Raw genomic sequence first — 5,411 nt, 5'->3', positions numbered from 1 at the left:
TTCTTCCAGTAACTAAGAGAAAAAAAGTTCAGTTATTCTTGGGTAGCTTGCATTCCTACTAAGGAAAATGTAGGGGGCCACTCTGACGTCTTCTGCTGAAGCTGGATCACTGTGCAGCTGGAGCAACGGGCTGCAAACGAAAGCCAAAAATCCAGAGCATGATTTTGCAGCTCCAACAGCAGGGCATTCAACTGGGAGGGGAAAAAGTTTTGAGCTTCTCCCTTAGCTCCCTGGGTTATTTCTAGTATCTGCTCCCATGCTGCCTAATGTAAAATGCAGTCCTCAGTATCTTGAGAGCAGTACCACTGCCAACACCTAGCTGCATGCCCCAGCCACCAAAAAGCAAAAATGTTACTTTTTGCTTGGTTTCCTCCTGCCACCCCTACTCTTTTTGAAGAGAAGAGGAAGACAAGGGTCTACACCCAAATAAACAAATGCAGTGTCTCAGTTCAGGCTCTTGGACTGCTCACTGGAGACATGGAAGTGACACTCACAGGAACTGCATATAGCACAACATACTAGCTCCTGCCCTGAACAAGGTACCTGTGTCTAAAGGAGAGACGCTTTCATCTCCATGTAGCCATCCAGATCACTTAGGTGTTCTAAGTATTCTGCTGCTTAAGCTTGTTATGTGTTGTAAATCCTGTCCTTAAAGGTCTGTTTTCATTCATTGTACAGAACGTGTAGGCGCCTAACAGCGTTAGGCATTCTACTACATCACTTGGTCTTCTGATGTTTTTAAGAAACATGTATCTAAATCTACAAATGTCTCCCCAACCACTCTTACTTTTTCATCTGACTCTTTCAGGATCTAAATCCTTAATGGACTTCATGGAGTCTATGGCACATCTCTCTTTTAGCATAGATTTGTGCATTGTATGGCAATCTCATTTAAAGTACATATTTTGTGCTCATTACAATAAAAAAAAGAACGAGGGGAAAAATAATAACAAAAAAGCTTATAATCCAAAACTACACTTGCTTAGAAACTAATTGTGGAAAATATCGAACAGCTGAGCTACAGTGAACATTTTTTACTGTGTTGACCGATTCATTCAATTATCCTTTTTTCCTTTCTGCAACTACAAATACTGGAACATACTTATTAAAAAAGATTTTTTCCTTTTTCAGGTTATCTGTGTTTTATATATTCAAAATATATAAGCCATTTAATGTAAAGCTTTAATCACTGTCTCCTTTTAGGCTGCTTCATTAGTATGCAAACAATGATAGATCCTTTCGAGGTAGCCTGGAAAACCCCCCAAACCTTTCACGGACTATATTTATGGAACTCTACTAATTTATCATTTCTGTGTCATACAGACAATTCATATCTTTTATTTTGTCACTATACTTTTATCAGTGAGTGACCTCAACCACTCGCATAGCTTCAACTACTATCTACAGTTCATACATGTGTCTTTCCTTTTCTAACCTCACTCTTTTCAGCTGGTCCTGTATCTCAACCCATCTCTCTCCCATCTCATTTCACATACCTCAACAATGAGATCAACATAGAAAGGGCTGAAATACACATACACACAGCATACACATACTCACTTTGACAAAGCCAACATCTGTGTGTCTCAACTTTTTCTCTCAACTGATGACAAAACTCATGAAAAGGGAAAAGGGAAATAAAGACGAGAGATACTGTTCAGCAAGCAAATATGGAATATAAACTCATTAGGTCAGAAGATAAAAAAAGTGTATAAATAGAAAACCTGTAAGAAAAAGAAAAGTATCTGTAAAAACAGAAAACCTATAGAAGACCAACACCTTGAAATTTGTCTCACATATTATTTGCAAACTGATTTTTAGGCACCTGAACAAAAATATCCTGATTCTCAAGGTGCTCATTATGCATAACTCCTTTCACTTGGGCCTCAGTGTTTCTAAGAAATCAGGACACCTACTCACATGTCTAAACACCGGTCAGTTTATGCCAGTAAATGCCATAACAGTGAATCGGCATCTCTTCTAAGAAATGGTATTGCTAGTTACCTCATGCACTGAATGAAACCTTATGTTAAAATTGGCCTTCAGATTAGAACATTAGTTATCTACAAGCTCAAAAGTATCTATCCATACATTATTTTTCTGTCTTCATACAAAATGTTCCAACAAAAGTAATTCTTTATCCACACATGAATGCAATATTTACTCAGGAGGAACACAAAGTCTGCTACCAAAAGACCTTCTTTACTTTCCAGAAGTACACATTTTCTCTAGCACAAAACAAATCCCTTTGTGCTTATTTTTTTGGGCAACAAATAAACACAAAGACTATAAAATAGCACTATTCTCCAAAGACATAATGAAGTCATACATGTCATTAAAGTTTAGTCAATCTGCTTGAAATCCTCTAAGGCAAATACATCCAAGGTTAACGCAGTCAGTTCTGCTCTTCTACTGATTAGATGACTTGATCTCCTCTGAGAAATGTAGATTTGACCTTCAAATTCTGCAAGTAACTAGGAATTTCAAATTAAGCATACGTAGCTAGTTTTTGACACCAAGAAATCTCTTCCACCTTTTCAGTAAGGTAGCTGAGCAGAATGAAACAGACCCCCAATCCTGCTTTTGTATTTTCCCAATAGCAATTTTCAGTTATTTAAGTAGCTTTTAAAGCACCTTACCTCAGTGTTTACCCATCTTTCTCCCAGAAGTCTGGACCTGCTGACATAATAAATCTGGCTTTTTAATTTTTCTGGGCTAGAAATATACTATACTGTATCATACATTTTACTCCTTACACTGACCCTAATTTGTCTCAACCTTAATAATTAGACTGCAACAACTGTGCAAAAAAAAAAAAAAAAAAAGAGATTAACTTACACAGTTCAATTTTGAAAATGAACACAAAAAAAAGGATGAAATATAAAAGCTGTAAAGCTACTGGAAATGTGTGAACTGTAACAATGTACACAACTGTTACAGAGTCCTGGTTTCACTGAATCATTGTAAACACACTTCATGTTTTCAAGAAAGGCTTTTGGTTCAATAGCGGACTTTGAGACTCAGGGAATTCTGGCTTTAGCTCCTAATCCTACTATAGAATGCTTTTGTCTTATTGAATAAATAATCAGTTTTTCTGAGACATTTTTTCCCCTAAGTAAAACTGGGAGCATAAAAATTTCCTTCCTCACAGAAGTGTTCGCCCGTTGGAGAGAAGTTTTGGGCATGAATGTGCTAGGTGTTTAGATGAAAAGCAGAAAGATTAGTTGTCCTTGGTTACAGAGAGAGGTATAGAATAAGTTTTAACAACCAGATCTTTAATATCTTACCAATTCTAGTGTTACTGAGAATAAAACAAAATCTTTAAAAGTAAACAGTTACAGTTACCTAAGTATTTTTGCAGTGCAAGAGCAGATTAACAGAAACTACTGATCTCAGAAGGCTCAAGATCATTCCTAAAGTTGAAGGGAGAACGGCAAAGAAAGTTAAGTATCCCTGCCGTATTTCTAAAAGCACAGTTAAAAATTTTTTAACTTCTTCCTAGCTTTTAAATATTTTTGTTCGCAACACAAATTACCATTGTTTGCTCTTAATCATTTTCTCTCAGAGGATCTGCTCTCTGCATCCTGCCAATTGCTTCTGGCGAAGCTCAGCAAGGCCACAGAGCAATCTTTCTTTGCCATTTGTGGAGGCCTGCCAGAAGAGGCCAAACAGGAGTTAAGACTTGATTTAAACAAGTCTCAGTTTCCGTACAGCCCCCTGATTAGCTCCTTTGGCTAGTTACCACCATAAACTATATCAGAGAATTATGCTCTGGGGTGGGCAAAGTCGGGGAATGGGAAGGGGGAAGGTTCCCTATGTATTTTACCTGGTAGATACATGAAGAAGGATTTTACGTGCCGGACTAAAAGTGAATTAATTTGTCCTGCTCAGATTGTGAAAGGCCATTTTTCTACAATTCCAGCAAATACAAAGACCCTCTAAAACTCTCTGCCCCTCTAAACTCTCTGCCCTTCTAAAACTATTCAAGTAGCAGATGACTTTGTAAGGATTCCTGGACCTCCCTTAGACCAGAATAATTTTCAAGAATGATGCTTTATCTGAATTAATTAAACCTCACACTATCACTGTAAATTAGCTACCTTTCTTCCCAAATTATGTTTTCAAAATTTCATACCTTTAATCCTTTGCATCACTTCCCAGCAGAAGGCAGGCTTTCTCATAACGTGAACTTACTAACAGAAATTATGGGCAGAATGATAGCAATTTTCAGCAGACATAATGTTGTTAAATTGTGAGGGTTCAGACAGAAATTTTCTGAGCCAGTCTCTGGCTGATATGTATGTTTTGATACGAAATCCAGCAAATGCGGTACAAGTCTGTTCTGAGATTAAGTTAGGCCAAGACACACAGTAAGAATTACAAAGATTAACAAAATTGTGTTGTAAATGATGATCTCAAGAATCTCCAGTATCAGATATTTGGCAATGAAAGGGACACCATCATGTCATGGATTTGACACTTGGCATCCCCACACAAAACTGGGCATGTTAAAAGCTTAGCAAAAACCAAATAATTTTGCGCATATCTTATTAAATTATTATTACTTAGGAAGTAAAAATTTCTTACAAGCAGGAGCTGAGGTGTAGAAAGTTCCACTTCAAAGATTATTAAAGAAATTATGTTTCTGCAGGACTAAGGAAAGATGCTTTTACGCACTGAAAGTTGGAGAAGAGTCAGCACTAGGATCAGTGATCCTTTCTAGGGATCCCTGCTGGAACCAAATTTATTCAAAATTTTCACTAATGACCCAGAGAAATGAGAAGGTGGTGAAATCTCCAAGTGCGAGGATGTTATTAAGCTCTTTCAGGTAAAGTGCTGCCCTGATAATGAGGAACTACATTAAGACTTTACAGAAGTGTGTACTCAAAAAGTTGACAGAAGAGCTTCAATGTAGACAAATGTAAGGTGATTTATCTAGGGAAAAATAATCTAAACCATGCCTGCACAGTGCTGAACTCAGACCCTGTAGTTACAAATCAGGAAAGAGATCTTGGAGTTCCACAATCAGTCCTGAAGCAGCTCAATGCGCAGGGCAAGTCAAGGAAGCCAAGAAGCTGCTGGGCATCACCAGGAATGGCAGTAAGAACATGACACTGAGTGCCTTCCTGCCTGTACATAAAACACTGGTGCACCCACATTTAGGGTACTGTGTGCAGTTCTGGTTTTTTGCAACTCAAGGACAAAGTGGAGTTACAAAAGGTACAGAAAAGGGCAACTAGAATGATCAAGGAGAGGGACAAACTGCTTTACATGGAGACACTAAAAATGCTGAAACTCTTCGGTAGCCTAGAATCTGAGTCTGCAGAGACTATGAGTGAATGAAAACAGGAAGCTAGGAATAGGAGAAGGAAGGGGAAGGGAGGCAGATTTGTGTAACAAGAAGATAAGTG

The 5,411-nt window shown here is 37.9% G+C and overlaps 1 protein-coding gene across 1 annotated transcript in view; it reads right to left on the bottom strand.

Moving 5' to 3' along the window:
• The window catches only part of NSMCE2 (non-SMC element 2, MMS21 homolog (S. cerevisiae)), a 23,279-nt gene extending 21,670 nt beyond the window's left edge, over window positions 1-1,609 (bottom strand). The window contains exon 1 of the mRNA XM_009323350.1: window positions 1,561-1,609. The gene's annotated coding sequence lies outside the window, so the exon portion shown is untranslated. The remainder of the gene's footprint in view (window positions 1-1,560) is intronic.
• Window positions 1,610-5,411: the final 3,802 nt, after the last annotated feature.

Source organism: Pygoscelis adeliae, unplaced genomic scaffold, assembly GCF_000699105.1.
Source record: "Pygoscelis adeliae isolate BGI_AS28 unplaced genomic scaffold, ASM69910v1 Scaffold103, whole genome shotgun sequence".
NCBI lineage: Eukaryota > Metazoa > Chordata > Aves > Sphenisciformes > Spheniscidae > Pygoscelis > Pygoscelis adeliae.
This window is presented reverse-complemented; position numbering and strand designations above follow the sequence as displayed.